The sequence below is a fragment of the Solenopsis invicta genome, chromosome 15 (genome assembly GCF_016802725.1).
Source record: "Solenopsis invicta isolate M01_SB chromosome 15, UNIL_Sinv_3.0, whole genome shotgun sequence".
NCBI classification, from domain to species: Eukaryota; Metazoa; Arthropoda; class Insecta; order Hymenoptera; family Formicidae; genus Solenopsis; species Solenopsis invicta.
In genome coordinates, this window is record NC_052678.1 from 4,998,156 (window position 1) to 5,018,181 (window position 20,026).

Here is a 20,026-nt window from a genome sequence, read left to right on the forward strand (position 1 = left end):
CAGGTACGTTTCATTCTTTCTTTTCCCCCCTGACACTCGCTCGCCGCGCGTTATCCATTACGATCATTCGTAATGAGTTGGAAAGTGGGGCACGCTTAGACCCCGCAAACTTGACCGCCATTCAGCAGGAGGAAAGAAGGGGAATTAATATTTCTAAGATGAATATTTCTAAGATGTGAGGAGCAGCGAACAAACGCGCGCGGGACGACGGAGGACGGAGAGATTCATCCGTTCATTAATTTTCTCATTACTTGCGTCGCTGGTGCAGATCCGTGCTGCAGCGCACGGATTTTAAAGCGCGTCCGTTCTGAGTTAATTGGAATTAATATGATTCGTTAAAATTACGCGATAAAGACGCGTTAACGAGGAAAACTTCCTCTACCGTGTACGAGCGCCGAAAGAAAATCTCGTTTTCGAATCGCAAAAATGCCTTCCTCGTAAAGAAGCATCCTGCATCTCTTTTTCCCGGTCAACCTGCATCCGCGGCAAAGGATCGTCAGAAGTCTTAAGGCCGCTGCAATCGAAAGACATGTGAGCCACCGCGAGATACGAGAGCATATTCCAATTTATGCGCCACGACAGAAGGGGGGGGGGCTCATTCCGGTTTCGTAATTGCTCTGAAAATCTCGCTCGCTTGTTTCGACTCGACTGTCGCGGCCTTGATCTAAATTCGATTCACTGTGCAACCGATATCGATGACGTGACAAATTAAGGACGACCTGATCCTCCCACGATCCTCGAGAGAACCGAAAGTGAAAGTCCAAGAAAGCACTCTCACTTTCCAGAGTGACGATTATTTGAGGGCTTAATTATTGAGAAGCTCTATCGATTTACCAATTTACGCTTGTCTAATTTAATACACAAAGTATATTACTAAATTTTTTAAATAAACATAATATATGTGTACGCTATGGATGTGTATTATACTTATGCTAGCTTCGTTGTCCATGATTAAAAAGCCTGCTGATTAATTACAGTGAAGTGGATGAAAGTTCGAAGGATTTTCGTCGGTAATTAGAGGCGCGGCAAATAATTATACATCCCAAACAAGAATATGTAATTATTTATAACAACGTTGCACCCCGAGCTTCCAACGTAAAATGTTTTGAATTAAATCGCGAAAAAGTGAAGAAGAGCGTGTCGCGCGCGTATTACAATGACTCGCGACGAGACGCAATTACAACGCTCTCTTTATTCTATCTCAAACCAACTTTGCATTGCTAATTAAGGTAGATTAATGACGTTAAGCTGTCGTTATATGGTGAACGCCGAGCGCGCACACGTTCGCGTTTTATAATACGAAATACGTCGTTTCGCATGCCGCCATACCACCGTTGTTCCCTACCTACAGATCGGCGAATCGGAGAAAAAGAAAGGACGAATGCGGGAATGGGAGAAAAATAATGATAACCTCGTGAAATACCAACCGGCCGCCGACAGTTGCATTCCGATGCAGCCTCTCTTTCGTCGCCGTTTAAGCGTCGTTTGGATACGAGCTTAATCAACGTCAGAAGTATTCCGCCGCCGATAGAACTCTTATTCAGCGAAGCAACAGGTTCCTCAATCGCGATCGGGAGATTACACACGAGATCTATCGCATTAACTTAGTTTTACGTTATTATAATACGAAAAGATTAAGGAATATAAAAATGTTAAATATATCTAGGATAGTCTTTATTGTCGAATTTGATATATTTTTATGAAAAACCCCCTCATACATACATACATAAATATATATATATACTACTGTGTCCAAAAAGTAAGGTGACATTGCATTTATTTCGAAAATTCTTTATTTATTCTTGCAAATCAATTTCGTCCCCTTCAAAGTAATCCCCCCCCCCTGATATAATACACTTATTCCAACGGATTTTCCAATCTTCGAAACAGTTGTAATAATCGATTTCAGGAATGGCCTTTAGCTCCTTCTTCGCAGCGGCTTGAATCTCTTCTATCGACTCGAAACGGTGATTCGTGATTTTTTAACCAAAAACTCGACTAATATCGTTCCACAACCACCGTATTCACCTGATTTGGCTCCATGCGACTTCTGGCTATTCAGCAAACTCAAGCGGCCGCTCCGGGGACACCGTTTCGCTGCGAAGAAGGAGCTAAAGGCCATTCCTGAAATCGATTATTACAACTGTTTCGAAGATTGGAAAATCCGTTGGAATAAGTGTATTATATCAGGGGGGGGATTACTTTGAAGGGGACGAAATTGATTTGCAAGAATAAATAAAGAAAATAAAGTATAACTATTCCTTTTAAAATTCGGGACCAATTAGCAAATATTATTTCGGGCTTTATCGAGTTCAAATTTAAAAACAATCAATCTGAATCTTTATGAAGGTCGTCTTTTTACGAAAAAAAGATCCTACTATTTAAAAAAATATTTTTTTTTATTCTTATGTAAATAAGGACTATTCTAATATTTATGTACGCTTCTACACAGGATACCATAATCAACTATAAGCGTGACCGCATTATTCTTCTTTGTTATTCAAATGCCTACTCGCATAATCGGTATACATTCACACTTTTACTCGCGGTAAAATCTTTGTTAGATAATTTTTCTGCATCACGCGAATGGGAGGTGCACCCACGATCAAATTCCATTTATCCGTGGAAGGCATGCTAATAAATTTCGCAACAACAAAGGCGATATCCTTAAAGGTAACACGTCTCAAAACACTCATCAATTAGTCTTTTCGTATACTTAAAAAAAAGTCGTTAACTGAATTAAATTTTTCAACTCGCTTAAATTTTTTCAGTTCAAGTATTCATGTATTTCATTTAAATACATAAAATACTTGAACTTAAGTTTAAGCAATTATATATTTAATTTAACTATATATATTTTTTATGTATGTAACGTATGTGTAAAAGAGTGTAAACTTATAAACGTTATAATGCTGATGCTTCTCCTTTGAAATATCACTTGAAAGATAAAACTTCTCAAATGTACGTAATTTGTAACTTCCGTACTTCTATAAGACTATAATAATAATAATAATAAATTTAAATACATACTATAAATACTTAAACTGAAGAAATTTAATAAAGTTGAAAAATTTAGTCGAATTAACAACTTTTTTTCTCAATGTATAAAAAGTCAGAAATCAATGTAGAAACAATCCCTAGAAAATTCTTAAAGAATAATGAAGCTATTAAAATACTTTCTAAATTGGAATCAATGCATTATGCACTCTGTGATTTGCGTTATATCTATGATCAGTGACTCATCACTGTCTTTCCGTGGTTCTTATTAAAGAGGCGGGTATTCTCACCGATCGATATCAACTGAAAGATAGTATTATCACTGAAAGATGGTGCATATATCACTGATCGATATAATCATAAGTATAGTACTGAAATCTCAGTAAGATTTCACTGATTCCGATTTAAAGAGTATAACTGACAATTATCATAAATAAACAGCACTGTTTTAAAAGAGCACATTACATTTTTACTTTAAAGTAGATATTACCATTCAATTCTCTAAGCTCAATTTTCCATCTCAATAGCAACCAAAAACATTTTTTTCTACATAAATTAATTATCTCGCTAATTGCTCCGATACAATGCAATTTAATGGACTGCTTCATGAGGACAGTTTAATGAGCGAGGCGCGGGAAGGCGGCGTTGATCGCATGCTCATCGAATAGGTCAAATTTTCTCCTCTTCTCTCGCGGAATGCAATGTTTCTCAGCATCGCAACCGTTCGGAAACGGCGCTAAACGGCAACCTGAAAATCTCGCGTAAGCGAAAGTAGAGAAAGCTGCGTGTCTCGCGGAGCCACGGCAAGGCCGTTGTTGTTTAAAGACGAAACACGCCTAACGGCGCCGTCCAGATGCCACAATCACGTGTGCGTCTTTCAGATGCGCTATCAAGTATTAATCGCGCTCTTGCACCGGGTCGATTATCTTCGGCGGATGCGATAAAGCTTTCATGGGCTCGACCGAGGGCTATCATTAATTCCCAAGTTTATCGCGCCGGTATTAGTTTTAAAGCGATACTGACATATCTGCCCGCGATTACGCAAATACGCTTGATTACTCGAAAATGTTAAATGCCTTTTACGCAATATTACATGACTCAATTGTACGTTTTGTGTACATGAGTGTTGTCAGGTTTATACGTTACGATATACACGTTAAAATAAATTTGGTTCACCACACATCACCCGTTCCAGTACAATTAAACATTTCTTATGAATATTTTCACATCTTGAGAATTAAACTCCAAATTATATAATACGCCAGAAGAAATTTGAGCAAACCAGTCTACATGTCAGTAAGCGTAGCAACCATGCAATTGCGGAGTGCACTCTATGCAAAGTCCCGCACGTTGCATTATTAACAATAATTCGCTGCGGCGAACAGAACAAAGATAGGGAAGCACAATTTCGGAAGCTGGAGGTAGCTAGCGCACACGCTACCTGGCGCGCTTCCGGTGTGCTGGCGTATAACTGGGATCCTAGCTAAAACAAAGCGGGGCCGGGCCCGTTAAGCTGCTCGCAAGTGCAAGAATCCCGATAATGGAATATTTAATAACTTCTGCTCTCCGGTCGGCGGACCGACGGCGGCGGCGACTGGCGCAACTCGATACCGAGCCGAGCGAAGAAACGGTGTGGCTCGGTGAAATTGACTCCTACTAGGTCAGTGGGTGACGGAAGGCGAGTGACGCGACCAGAGATTCGTCTATCTGTTTGTGCCACGGCTTGTTTTCAGTCAGACGCATACAGATAAACATCGTGCCAGCCTATCTCCGCGCAGTTAATTGAAATTCTCCGACGAGATCGGAGGCGGGGCCTGAGATTTTCTTGCAACGCTCAATTTCACCGTCCGACGACGTCACGACGGACAATTTAAAAATAAATTTCAAAATAAAATTCGGACGAAAACGTCAAACACTTTTGTTATCGAGATTACGTATGAACTAATGAGCTTTGCTAAATAAGCCTAACAAGTTTACGATGTGTTTATAAAATAAAGCTTACGATAAGTTATAAAATAAAGTGTATAATCAATTGTGTTTTTTATTTTTATGTCAGTATAAGATCAATACTTGCACAAATAATTATGTAAGCGGTTTTAAGTCAATGACAGTCTAATAGAATGCAAAATAATGTGATTTCTTCAAAAGCTTCATATATTGTTACATCAAAACTAAATAAATAATGACTGAAGCGTTTGATACTACCACAATTATGGCAAAAATGTAATCAGACCAAGGAGATTGTATTTTTTAATATTTAAAAAAAAAAAGTTTCCTTCGAGCCGGATTTGAACCAGCGACCTATGGATTTCTTCTGAATGGAGCTCTATATACCTCTACAGTCCACCGCTCTACCAACTGAGCTATCGAAGGCTTGTGCTGAAGGTTACTTAAATAAGCCAGATCTTTCTAAGAGGTGTTCTCTATAGCTTTTAAGACAAAGTATTTGCATAATATATCATATCTATATTTAAATAGACAATATGATGTAAAGAAAAATATCCTACGAGTCGAAACCGGCGACTTATGGATCTTGTAAGAAAATTAATCAATTATCGTTCATAGCTTCATGAAGCTATTGAAGATGCAGAAGATACATGTATTTGCTTGTTAAAAGACAAATAATAATCTGCTAAACTCTCATCAATATTGCATAAGATATTGAATATTTCTTTTTTAAAAGATTCTTGGAAGAAAGATAATAAAAAAATTTCTTCGAGCCGGATTTAAACCAGTTATGGATGACTATATTTAAATATGAGCAACTGCAGTACTATTCTACGTTAACTAAGCTATCAAAGAATATATATATATAGCTTATATATATATTCTTTAGTTAACGTAGAATAGTACTGTAGTTGCTCATATTTAAATATAGTCATCCATAATTGGTTTAAATCCGGCTATATATATATATAGTGTCTTAGAAATAGGAATAATTTTTATAAGCATATTTTATTCATTGTAAGGATAAAAAATCACGTGGATTTAAAAATGCTTTCTTTTCGGGGATATTTTTTCCGTGAATAAAATATATTACTAAGTTTGGAATTATCTGTGTCTAAAATATCCTGTATATTAGTTACATAAATGATAACTGTATCTAGAATAAAGTAAAGAATAGATGTCGCAAAAAATTTTTATAATTGATTTGAACACGGCAATCTACGAGAGAGAATTGACTTCAGAAAAAATGATCAACTTTTAATGTTGATAAAGTTCTCTTCTTCATTTATACGAAATAATTTTCAAATAATTAGAATGCATAAGGGAAAATGATTCAATGGAAAATAAAGATAGAAATTGAGGACAAGATGTACTTTTTAATTTAAAAAATAATCGATTTAATTTTATTAAATTTAACGAGTGATTTTTATAGTTAGATTTCTAAAATTTGCAGCAAAGAAGTAAAAGAATTTCCTTCGAGCCGGATTTGAACCAGCGACCTATGGATGTCTCTTTTTGCGTAAGCAATCAAACAACTACAGTCCACCGCTCTACCAACTGAGCTATCGAAGGCTTATGGACCACTCCTTCAGAGATGTATAATTATTTAAAAATATTTTATAGGGGAGCTAAAAGAAAAAGATTTCCTTCGAGCCGGATTTGAACCAGCGACCTATGGATGTCTCTTTTTGCATAAGCAGTCAAACAACTACAGTCCACCGCTCTACCAACTGAGCTATCGAAGGCTTATGGATCACATCTTCAGAGAAATCTAATTATTCAAAAAGATTTCATAAAGGAGCTAAAAGAAAAAGATTTCCTTCGAGCCGGATTTGAACCAGCGACCTATGGATGTCTCTTATTTTTGCGTAAGCAGTCAAGCAACTACAGTCCACCGCTCTACCAACTGAGCTATCGAAGGCTGTTGTTAATTGCGTTCAATTGCATCATCATACTTGATAAAAATGACCAGATAGCCTCGAGGATGTCGGCGCGCGTGGACCCGTGTGGAAATCGGCGATAAAGCAGCGATTTGCAAAAGAACGACATAAATTTATTAGCACCAGCGACAATCGCTTCTTGCTTGGCTCGGCGTGTTCCGGTGCGTTGCCGCGATATTAATGTAACGCTGTCGACGTAAGGCAGGTAGAGAGCGTAATAATAAACCGTATCCCGCTACTGGAGTTACACGAGCGTTCCGCATGGACGAGCGGAATTCTCTTCCCACTTCGATTCCGAGTCGAATCGGGGGACCGATTACTCGAGCCAAATAATTGGATAATTGTGCATAGCCGCCATTCGTGTAACGAGGGATAAATTGCCAGGTGGGACCCTCGCAGCGTGTGGCCAATTCTACCCGATGGAAAATCCTACGGTAGCGGTATAAGATCCGCCTCCGAGGCAAGGGAAAATCTAATCTCGATGAAAAGTGATTATGCAGATTTCGTGGCAAAGGCGAAGCCGGCTGAGGCGTTTTCACCCGAGGTAGAGAACCTGCTGCTCGAAAATACCGAACGAGTTTAGCTGCCGCGCGACCTCGTTAACCCGTTATCCTTTTCAACTTTTCCCCGGTGTTCAATTGCACTTTATCGCATTCAGCTGACTTAATTAACGCGCGTTATTTATTGAAATCCGAGCCAAGCGAAATGAAAGACGAAACACGTAAGAATGAAAGATAAATCCCGGATTTACGCGTGCATTTCATCGCTGCATTGGTAACTTGAGATCCCCCAAGATAGCTGCATATCGTACTTGTGCCACACCTCGTCGCGTTACCCACGCACATTCCGTTCGCTTTTCTCCAGGAGGAGACATCGCGCAGCGTTGTCTTCGGAAAACGGAATCGCGGACTAATGGCACGTGATCGGTCGGTTTGTTAAGATAACAGCAATAGGAAAAGCAGTTTTACCGATCACGTTTCGCCAATAGAGTTCTTCCGGCTGGACCCAAGGCTTCACACCGTCACCAGACCGAGCAAGGACGCAACCGGAAGATCGATCGAGCGATCGTTGGTGCCACGGCGAAGTGCATTGCGCGACCTCGAGGCCGTCTCTCGTCAGTGTCACGAGAACGTAAATTTCTCGCGATCGATCGAGCGGCGCCGTCCTTGTTATCGGCTCGCTTCGCGAGTTCTTTCATTTTCACGTGTTTTAATGGCGATCTGGACGCGATATCGAAAGAATTTTCATAGTGAAAGGCATGACAGTGTGCCATTTGCGACCCGAGGTTTATGCGACCGCCGCAGTTCGTTAATTCGGGCTCGCGATTAATATCTCTGTTTAACGTAACGCAATATCTCTAGATCGTGGAAATAATAGTCGACGTATTTTCTTAATTAACTCATTTGTATTTCGAGGCGCGCCACGCACAAATCCGATTTCTTTTCATCGGTGTGCATATATTTATATTATCGGGAGAATTTATCAGTATTTATACATACGTTCGATCATAGGCATCTCTGTGTAAAGTGAAAATCGAGATGAGGGAACATTTTTATTCGACTCGTGGATGAAAACGAAACTGAATTCAAGAATGGCGCGAGAGAACCTCGGCATCTCCTACTGTCGCTTTCAACTTTCAACCATCGCGTTCTCCCCACTCGACACGCGAGTTCTCTCTCTCTCTCTTTTTTTATCTTAATGTCACTGAATGTACATCGAAGGTGTAACGTGATACCTACGTTTATTACGACACCTCTTATTATTCGCAGGAGGATCTTACGAGAGAGGGACTCGTCAGAAGGCGACGCATAATCGCCCGGATTGAATAAAGTACAGAAGCGTTACGCGATTTTCTTAACCACGAGCACGCACGTTTGCATTATCCAATGAATCACGCATAATGTGAATTATGATTGCCAGGAGAACCAAACGGTCAAGTACTGCGGTGTCAAACGCGACACCGTTTAAAGTCATTATGATCAGTTACTCGATAATAATCGCAGCCATCTCTAATAGAACTAGAATTCTGATGGCAAAGATGTCCAACAAAAATAGAAACAGGTAGAATTGGCGAAAGAAAATGCAGTTCCGTGCGCGCAGAGTTTCGTGTCGAGCGATCTGTCTGTCTAAGCGTTCGAGAGGCACGAAAATGTAACGCATAATTGTCGAATGTAAAATATCGTGCAAGTAGGCGCTGACGATAATCGGCCGGCCATAAACGTGCCGCACTGTACAGCGAGCCGCGTAACGGGATTTTTCAGTCGCGTCATTGCGACACCGTCGCATTATTCGCACAAGCGGGGTCGTTCTCATATTTATGCACATATAATGCACTCTGGCGACGAATTCTCCCAAGATCGCGCGGATAATACGAAATCCCTCCCTCCTCTTCCTCCTCCTCATCCGCCATCTCCGCTGCATCGCCGACTTCGGCCCTGGATTACATGACGTACGACGTTTGACAGTGAAAGTTCCCGGCGCGAGACCGTGTTATGTGCCCTCGAGCTGCCATGCAGCACGTAAACCACCTCGTCCGCCCCGTCTTTCGAGACTCCCAGCCGCGAGGACACGATTCCCGAGCTATTAAGCACGCGGACTTCCAGAAAATCCACGTCAGCTAAATGAGCGATAGATAAGATCTCGTGTCCCGAACTCTCAGGGACAGTCTGGGCAGCAGCAGTCGTTCCCATTCTTTCTACTCCTTTTTCTCTCCCTTTCTTCCCGTCTCAGGGCCCGCATTAGCGCTCGCCAAGAAAAATAACCGGCGCATCGTGAATCTTTTCGTGTTTATCGAGAGTGAAGTCGCAAGCTGTTTTCTCATCGACTGCTCAAGTTTGTTTTACTTGGCGATTGCGAAATTTAATGACGATTTAGATGCAAAGTAGGCAAGGGAAAGCGAGACTTTCTGAAAACTGAAGCGCCTCTCTTCCGCACACGCGCCTAATTCTCTTATCACACTCTCTTTCTCTCTCATGACATGATATTCCTCAAGGTGCGCGCGTTTTTCTCCGCGTCGCTCGAAATGGCATAGGTGATCGTAAAGCTGATTCAAGAAATCGTCAATCTGATCTGGATCTGTCGACCCGAGGAGCTATGAATTTCACGAATCGATAGCCCGTCCTAGGGACACTCCGACCGCACTCCGCTTCCTGCGCATCGCACCTCCTCAGGGGCAAGGTCGACCGCTCCCTACCACCGTGGCACGCACGTGTGCGCATACATGCGCGCGTACGCGTACACGTGTGGTGCGCAATTCTGTTGGTACAGATGGACAGACGTTTGCACGTGGCTGCAGCCGCATTCTGCTTCTCTTTTTTGCTCTCTATCTCTATCTCTCTTTCTTTTTCTCTTATTTTCGCTCTACTAGTACTTTCGGTTCTTCATTTAGGGCACCGTGTACCACCAACTTGTCCGACCCTGCAGACGAGCTGGTGAAAGTGACAAGAGGCAAGGTCGTCCCAGGCCGCTAGGGAGTTACAAAATCAGGAATTCCACGAAAACCGTGCGACCGGCTCGAGCCACATATCGAAGCCGGTATTCGATCGGTCGCACGAGGATACCTTGCGTAAGATTTACAAAAATTAAAGATTGAGCATTAAAAAGGAACGGCCTTAAATGCCGATTTGCGAGATGTCCGGTAATACGGAAAACACTCTCGTGTCTCGGCATAAAAATATAACTCTCTCGGGACCGAAAGGATAAATTCCAACGACATATTTTAAATAAAAAATGTTACGTCGATATGTGCGCCTCTCATCCAGAATTTATAGTTCTTTCTCTCTTTCTCTCTATTTCGCCAAAAATACGTCGAAAACGTTTGACTAAATGGGCGTTTAATATTAAATAAATATATAAATATTCCTGAGGGAATGCAATTAGCCAAGCTGTCGTGATTAATGTACAGGCTAACCGGAAAAAAAAAATGATAGAGCGCAACCTGCTCCAATTTCCCGTGTGATTTATATCTCCTGTAAACAATTAAATTTCACCAACGATTTCTAACGTCGCAAGAGACGCATCGCGCTTCTTCACGAAAGCGTGACAAGCGTGGTCGCCCATTGGGTGATCATAAAACGGTTCCGAGATACTTAAGTACAGCCGACAGTCTACGAAAATATTGCAATCTTTAATAATAATGATTGAAGAAATGATTATTCCGAACGAGCAGTCCCGAGCAGTCAACTTGTTGCAGCTTGCAATCGGTTCTAATGCATACATCTTCACAATGGGGAAGGAAACGCACTTCGGAACCTCGGACATACTTTAGGTATGAGCGTATCGTGTACATCGTCGCACGTTGCCGAGCAAGACGTAATAAGCGGTAGTAAAAGTTACGTGGATTTTATGGAGAAATGCACAGGAATAACGTGAAACTGTCCATGACGCATTTCCGGGATGTCAAGTAGATCGCGATCTATGATAACTATTTGATCGCACGCGCGACGATCGATCAATAGCTTCCTCATATAGGAAGCTATATAGGAGCTCATCCTAGATAAGCAACGCGGAATCGTGACGTGTTTACGCAAACGACGTTGAAGATATACGAGTTGTTTTCCAGCGTATGAAATACGGTTTTCCGGCGTAAACCGGAAAATAAATAATGAGTGAGATAAAATGTGTGTTAAATATTACCCGTGTGAATTATTTTTGTTCGTTTTGTTTCTTTTCCTTGCTCAAAAGTCATTATTCATTTGTGATTAGTGGAGCGAGTGACCGAGAAGCCAATTCAAAAATAATTACTCTTTTGGCAGGATTTATAATATTACACAGGATGGGCGTGAGATATATTTTGCAGCAAAATTAAAGCCAGAAACCTTCATTATTCTATTAATATTCCGAGAGCTTCATCATTTTTCTTTTTTTACTCGAAATCCAATATGATATAATCATCCTGTTTTCAAGGTGTATAAGGAAGATGTATGAGGATGTACATTGGCTTAAACCGGCCCTGTCGACACACTGGCAATACAATCTAAAGGTCGATTTAGAAAGGTGGATCATAAAATTCGGGTCGTCGTATGGACTTTCTTCGAATCGCGTAACCGTTCCTCCTAAGCGACTCTTTCTTAATACACTTCTCTCGGCCGCGAAAAAATGCACGCAACGCACGTTCTTTCATCGGGAGAACTAATTCCCATTGTGCAACAAAACAATGGCCGGTGGCAATATATGCATTTTCGAAAACTCCATTTAACCTTCACGTGGCAAAGTTCTTAGACGCTATTCTTCTTTGTCTCGGAATGACTTGGCGCATAATAAGCATGCGGTTGACACGCGAGTCGCATAAGAAGCGACATACGAAACTACCGAGACAAACAAAATTTACGAATGTGGACAGACAAAATTAACGTCAACTTTATACAGAAAAAAAATTAGTAACAATTTATTGTTTCATATATAAGCAAGGATATAAAATCTTGAAAGAAGAGATGTTTGTAAGCGTCAGAATTATTAAATTAATTAGCAATTAAATTTTCATATTACATTTCTAGATTTTTCTTAAAAGTTATGTTTTAAGTTCGGCAAATAAACACGGTTTGAAAAATCTTGAAATGTTTGTAAATTAGAAAATTAAAATGAGAGCTAAGTCCGCTTTCGACTAGTGTAGCCATTCTCGTTATTTAAACGTCTCCTTAAAAGATTTTGATACTCCTAAACAGACATAATTTGCCAACATGAAGAAATTTTGTTTTTTTTATGTAAGCAAATTATTGTACGTCTGTTAAAATTATAAAAATTTTTCAAGACTTCATATTCTTATTTGTATATAAAACAATAAATTGTTGATTCGATACTAATGTTTTTCTGCGTATGCTTTACAGAATTTTTCGCTTTACTAACTTCTACAGAAGTCATAGAATAATCAAAAGTCGAGATTCATCAATAAAGCACCTAATTAATGATCATGACATATAATTGAATTATTGTGCATTAGGTTCTAAATTCTCCTGCGTGAAATTATAGGTGCATCTCAATTGCCTACAACGCTCTAATTTCTCTGAATATCAATACGAATCTCGATTCACTAGACTCTGCAATTGCAATGCGGCAAATGCATACGGCAGTCAGAACAGCCCGTGTATCCTGCACCAAATACGGTGTCGTGTCCTTCGCGCAAACGGCGGAAAAATGAGAAGGAGCGAATTCCCGGAGTATGACAGATCCGACTGGCAATTCGAAGAAAGCGCTATGTCTCGGCGCATTCTATCGCCGCCGAAGGGAATCGATAACGCCGCTGGCCGTGGAGCGGATTACGGTAAATAACGGAAGGCTGTTTGTGCAAGGTGAACCACCTTCCTTCTCACCTACAGAACAGATCGGCCGACGTACCTTTCCAAACAGAATTTCTCTCTTCGCGATTCTCTTTCAGAAAGTTTACGGCGTCGGAAAAGAAATAATCCCCGCCGGAGATCATTCCGCGCGTTCTCGTATACGGCGTGTCCTGGAATCTTCCAACGTTAATTAGAATTTCATTCGTGTCGAAACGTCTAATGAGCGATTTGAAGAAATATCACAAAAAGTTATTTTTTTTCGAGAAAAAAAAGAGAGAATTATAAGTCCTCTCGTTACTTATACTATATAAGTTGTTTTAAAAATTCATTATCAAAGGATGAAATAACCTAGTGTTTCGGGACACCGCGTAGATTCTTCTTAATGCCGTCTTCTCAATTAACTCCCTCGCGAATGCGACTCGTGATATTAGCCCCGGGCTGGCAATTATCGGCGCGATGCGCCACGAGAGTTAGTCTCCGTATAAAGTTTTCTATTTAATAGGACGCCGATGTAAGAGGGGAGGGAATAAATTCCGCTGTCGGCACGGATGAAATTTTACACGGAAGCGGCCAATAAATTCATTCAATTCCGCCACGTTCTCATTGAACTGTTCCTCTAACGCGCAGTTTCTGTATACATTATGATCGTTACGCGATCGTCAATATATAGTACGTTATCAATGATGCCAATTGGAGCGAAATATTTTGAGAAAAAATTTAAATTAAAATCTACATCTTGCATATACATCGACGTACTGCTCTCTACTGGCTACCCAGCACAGCATAGACAAAGTATTGCAAAATATTACTGCAATGTGTTGCTGAAACATTGCAGCAATATATATAATATTGTATTAACGTTGCTGCAACATTACGTATCAATATTTCTTCAAAAAATGGTTATTTTATCGTTGCTGCAATATTGCTAAAACATTGTAGCAATATTTTGCAATGTTTTTGATATTTTGTGTTGTATGGGTACTGTTTCTTTCAACTAATTGATCTATTGCTCAAAATTATACCCGAGAGAGCGAGAACAGCTTTCATCAGTCATCAGGAGTCCTCTTGCCGACAAAAATTTACTATTTCTAAATCTTCAGATTGCTGCGTTGTGAAAGACAAAAAGAGAAAAAAAAGAAGCTTTATATAATACACTAATCTTCTCTTTCTTTCTTTAACAAAAAATATACAACATATATTTAATGTTTAACAGTTTCTTCGTCGGTCGAGAAGCGAGGCGGAAGGTTGACCGTCACAAGGTGAACCGCTTTCGTTCCTATGCGATAATTTTGCAAATAAATTGCCTATTCAAGCGACGAATAATTCAACTCAATCATACATGTCGTCTTTCTTACGTTCCAAGAAACTTAATCAGGATTAACGTTGTCATTTAAGAGGCCATTTATATCAATTTAAGCGTTCCGTATGCGCGATTTATTTAGTCAGCAGTGCAGGTACGAATAAATGCTAAAAATACGAGAAGGATTGTCACGCAACTTGTCACGAGAATAAAAGAGATTTATCGAAGACATTTTCCAGTTTATCATCGACAGTTTTGACACTTTCCCGCAAAGGCCGCTCCGCCTTCGCTTTTTTCCTCGTCGGAAAGCGTCGGTGTCTTCGATGGGAAAGTCTGGATAAGGCGAGCCGCACGGCAGCGCATAACGACCGACGCGAGGAGAGAAGCATTTCGAAATACGAGATGCGCATAATTATGCGCGCCTACTTAGGTGCATCGGGAATGCAGCGACGTCTCCCCCGTTTTTCTGGCACGCCCTCGTGCCCGGCGTGCAGCAGGCCACGTCGCCACTACCTTTCGATTGGCGTTTTTTTTTACGGAGTTTTTTTTTTATTTTTTTGTTTCTCATAAGAGAACGAACCATCCGCTGCGCCGTCTTCGCCGGGCTCCGCGTCGTCGGCAAACAAAGCGAGATTCTCCGTCGACGGGAAAACTTCGCAAGAGAAATCGCGCCGCTGCACGAACTTCGCGTTTTCGCTTCAGACTTCGACTATTATGTATTGCGTGTAATTGCATGCTTGCACGCGGTTGTGCCTTATAGCTTGAAAATAGATTTCGCACGTAGCGAGTCGCGGTGCGAACATTTCGTAACAATTACATCATTATACGTTTTGCAATGTATATCGAGTCGGAGGAACGTCAAACGGTTCCGTTGGAAAGCTACCATTTTTGTCGATTCGTTTGCACGGCGGGATTGATTTTTGTTCATCATTCGGCAACACGATAAACTTGCGATCCTTTGTGTACGCGTTATTTTCGCGTAATCGCGTTCAATACTTAAAACTTTCTAAATTATATTATACGATTAATTTTAATACATATGTTGACATTGAAAGATTTAGTTTTATAAATAAATGCAATAATATATCATTTATATAAGTGCTTGACGCGAATAGAATTTTCTAACACGAGACGAATTAAAATGTAATGAAAAAGAAGCATGTATCATTTCGCGTATACGGCCGATACGCAAGAGTAAATTAGGTCAGATCAATGATCGTAAATCAAAGCACGATTTGATCGATTGAATTCCAATCACGTAGCGGAAGAAGGCTTGTTCGTATGATCGACGCATACCGGAGACGACGTGATTTTCACCTTGACCGTGAACAGGTCATTGTCCACTGGTTATTCCGGCATCGCGAGACGGTCGACTTTTCGGAAATGCTGGACTAATTGGATCGCGCTAGTTAAAATAAATTGATTTATACGGTTTAACCCCGGTTATATAAATACACTGTCAATTTATATAATCAATCAGGATTTAAGAAGGTATATAACTTATGACGAAGCAAATTAGAATCGCGCTCAAAACATGCGAAACTTTCGCTTCCAATATACTCCAATTTACACGACACAGTGTTAACGGACGTAATTTGAACGCTGTTCGATGGGCTTCAAGATTATAAATTAGGAGATATCGAAGATGAGAGTTTCTCGCGTGAGAGTGTTGTGAAACCTAACATTGTTGGATTAGATTCCATAGATCGCTAATTTGTTTTGAAGATTCCAAGCAATTTCCAAGAGTTAAACTACTTCGAAAATCTAGTAACTTTGAAACTGGGTCAAATTTGATTTTTCAGATAAGATTTGGTTATTGAATATTTTATCAAAAGATACCAGAGATTTCATATGTAAAAATCAGAAAGTAGAAAAATTAATAATTAAAAATTAATCCATTCTTGCCAGCCACATTACTAAATTATTTCTGTCAGGCAAAATTTACAAATTAACTATTGCGTATACGAAAAAATAAAAAAGCCTACATAAAATGTTTTTATAACGTGAAAGTTTCAGGTGAAAACTCCCTCGAGTGGCATAAATTTTTGAGTTAATTGAATATAAATCTCAATTCCTCGTCTCTCTTTTGTTTATGGTATTTCTTCTTTCTACGTTAAACTTTGTAAAACATACGAAACGACTCAACGTATATGAAAGTACATACAACATTTGGAAATTGATTATTTGATCGAGCATGCAGAAATGTAATTGAATAGAAAATTGAGAGATTGGAAGATTAAAAGTAGATTAATACCTAAGAGAGACGTTAATCTCTACGAGAAGTATTTAACCAAAGAAAAGCTGCTCTCATCGTAAAATATGGAAGAAATCCAGAAATCAATGGGCAACAGCAGGCAAGATTTTATCGTCAAGGTTTTTCATATGAATATAATCTGAATATAAAAAGGTTAAAATTCATCATAAATCACGTTTCGATGGAAAGATTAATCATGCGTAATATATTTCGAAAATAAAAATAAATTATTATTAATTGGCACGTGGCGAGGCGCTATCAAATGCCATACGGTCTCTCCAACTATATTTAAACTGCACTTTAAAGTTTAAAATAAATTTTCGTAATTCTCAAAGAGTTCTTTGAAACTATCCTGACACACTTTTAGACTAGAGTTTTCTATCTAATGGACACATTTATATTCCTCCCTCTCTCTCTCTCTCTCTCTCTCTCTCTCTTGTTCTCTCCACATGTGGTTAACTCCTATTTATCTTATAAGATATCGAACTGTAATTGCTAGAATATACATTTCATCAGTTGCAATCTTGCAACTTACACGCGCAATCTAAGCAACCGTGCTTATCGCATCTACAGAAATAATTACAGCGTTTCTAATGCAATAATCGAAGAAGCTTGTCGCAAAAACCAATGTAAAAAGCGACGAGAGCCGTTCTCCAACTGATACTCCTTCGAGCGACACGCTCTTAAGATCTTTCTGGGAGCATCCGAGGAGTCGAAGGTGAACCCGCGTCGGCCATCGAGAGATCCGCAGTAGTTCAAGGAGAGAGCGAACGAGAACGTAGCGTATGTAAAAACAGTCGCTGAAAGATGAGAGGGTGGGGAACATCAGGCGAAGAAAAGCTGCAGTTCAGTGCACCGTTTGCCGAAGGTGACGGCGCCTCCGCCGCTGGAGAGAATAAGAGACTTCGAAATGCCGATTGGCAATTGACATTTATCGCGACCCCCGCGGCCGCCCTAGACGAGATAATGAAAACTCTTTCGTCGCCTGGTCTTTACTCTTACGCTACGAATAATCCGCGTTTCGCAATAGGTGACGAGTTTAGAGTCTCGAGAGCCACAATATTTATGGCACTCGTTGAAAATGTCTCTCTCTCTCTCTCTCCCTCTCTCTCTCTCTCGATCTTTCACGAAACTTCGGGTAACACGTGTTCATAAATCCACAGGACCACTCGAGCGCGATGATCAACAGGGGAGCAAGCAGCAATAATGCAAAATCGACGTATCGAAAGTAATACCAGTCTTTAAATTCGTAACAACGAACGACGATGTACAGTTAATGCGACCGCTGCGCAGTGTGACCTAGAAGAGCGTACACCCGAAGGTGTACCTGAACAGTCGCAATAATTTTTAACCAGTCAGCTACTTTTACTCGACAACCGGTCGACCAGTAAAGGATGAGGTCGATCTTGAGGATAACGGGGGATACACATTCGGGCTCACCTAGGACACCTCGACGACGCTGAAGAGGGTTGGAGGAAGGGGGAGAAACGGAATGGAGAGGCCGACACACGCCGGGCCGCACGCGCATCGCAAACACTACGAAAACTGGTTTCCTGCGCGATTCCCTATTTATTTATTACACGTACGATGGTGAACGTGTGCCCGCATCGGCATCCAGACGTATGCATCAAGGACTCGGCTTGTGAGCGCGCATTTAGAAATGCCATTGGGTCCTCCCGTGTCACAATACCGAAAAAAAGCTTATGCCGAAATACATGTGTATTCTGTTAAAAATCGGCAGCGGAATTTAACGTAATGTAACGCAAGCACATTTCAAGCAGGTATATTAAAAAAAAAATGTAACGCTGTCAAGAACGCACTAAATTTCACGCACATACTTTTATAGATACATTATAAATTTAATATACTTTAAATTTAATGCTCAACTTAAAAATATATTGAATTCCATGACGTTTTTAACAGTGCATACCAATGCATACTACTGCGCACTCACCGAGAAAGAAAGAAAGAGTCGGTTATGCGTTACATTAAAATTATATCAAACGAACTTGCAAGTGAAGTTCGATCATAATTATGCGAATGATTCGTCCGAGTAGACGATGTACTCATGTTCCATGCTACTCCCAGCCAACAAGTTTCTTCAAAATTTTATAATGTCACGAATATATATTTCTCCCATTGCGTAATGAGTGCTGGATTAATGCTGATTTTATGCAAATCTTAATCGTTTATAACGATGACGCTTTTTATATCTCGGATATAATTATCCGTGCGACCAAATTCTCAACATTGTATAAGCGCAATTCTCGTGTATCACCAGTCAAATGCTCGTCCTAGGTGGGCAATTATCTCAAGCAGGAAGCGAGATCTTCCGCACTAGCAGAGTGAGTTCCATTGTGTGGTTTCGTGTCGCTTTCGCGACTTCGATACGCCGACCTATGTACATACAATTTTGGCCTTTTCTTTATTCTTTTTTTTTTTCTTCGACATTGAAGAAGATCTATATTCTCCTGCACGTGTCGAGGCACGCTCGTAACCTGAATTTGGAATAAACGTCTTTCGCCGTATCGCAAATGTTGCAAATGTGTCGCGTAATAATATGCGTACTGCGATGCTATTTCGCTCGCAACGACACAGATAACCTTTGCTGCGTAAAACGCAAATTTATTGGCCGCCGAGTGGATCATCATCATCGTCGTCGTCGTCGTCGCGTAAAGAGCTCCGAGGATGTTCATTAGAATAAGGCGACGATCGCAACGATGGAAGAATAGATGTATTTATGTCCCTCCCACGTTAAGCTCGGCGTTTTATAACTCGATTCGCTACGCTGATGCGCTACTTTATTTCGAGAGATTTTCGCGGCCGCGGCAATGCGCTGTTAAATATTAAATAATAAAAATTAAACCAATTCCTTGAGTTAAATAACATTTTGTTATTTTTAACTTGTATGTTTGTCAAAATTTATCATTTTAACACAAAATATGTAGTTAAAAGAACATACAACCTCATCTAATTAACCCATTGCTGTAACTAAATTGCGTAGTTTTAAAATAATTATTCTCCGTGTTAATGTATACACCTAGTAAATAATAAATTAAATTTGAGTCAAATTTAACGTTTATACAGTTAACTTGTTCAACTTCGTTGTTTCAGTTTAAACTGACGACGTGTTAAGTAGGAGCAACGGTGACCTATAAATATGTAAAATATGACCTATTAAATATTAAAAATAACTCAAACCGGATAAAATTCGGCACTACGAATTTAACCGAAAGGTCAAAGGACCCTCGACACGCGGGAAACTCGTCGCGCCTCGCTGCACATACTGCTCTTCCGGAAGGATTCATCTCAC

At 40.2% G+C, this 20,026-nt stretch overlaps 4 non-coding genes across 4 annotated transcripts; all 4 read right to left on the reverse strand.

Annotated features, from left to right (window-relative positions):
• Positions 1 to 5,270: 5,270 nt before the first annotated feature.
• On the reverse strand, positions 5,271 to 5,370 carry Trnay-gua. The gene is made up of 2 exons: positions 5,334 to 5,370; positions 5,271 to 5,306 (listed from the first exon to the last, which is right to left on the reverse strand). It is a non-coding gene; the product is annotated as a tRNA-Tyr (tRNA).
• Positions 5,371 to 6,415: 1,045 nt separating this feature from the next.
• Positions 6,416 to 6,516, reverse strand: Trnay-gua. Its single transcript has 2 exons — positions 6,480 to 6,516; positions 6,416 to 6,451 (listed from the first exon to the last, which is right to left on the reverse strand). It is a non-coding gene; the product is annotated as a tRNA-Tyr (tRNA).
• A 72-nt stretch (positions 6,517 to 6,588) lies between these two features.
• On the reverse strand, positions 6,589 to 6,689 carry Trnay-gua. The gene is made up of 2 exons: positions 6,653 to 6,689; positions 6,589 to 6,624 (listed from the first exon to the last, which is right to left on the reverse strand). It is a non-coding gene; the product is annotated as a tRNA-Tyr (tRNA).
• Positions 6,690 to 6,761: 72 nt separating this feature from the next.
• On the reverse strand, positions 6,762 to 6,865 carry Trnay-gua. The gene is made up of 2 exons: positions 6,829 to 6,865; positions 6,762 to 6,797 (listed from the first exon to the last, which is right to left on the reverse strand). It is a non-coding gene; the product is annotated as a tRNA-Tyr (tRNA).
• Positions 6,866 to 20,026: the final 13,161 nt, after the last annotated feature.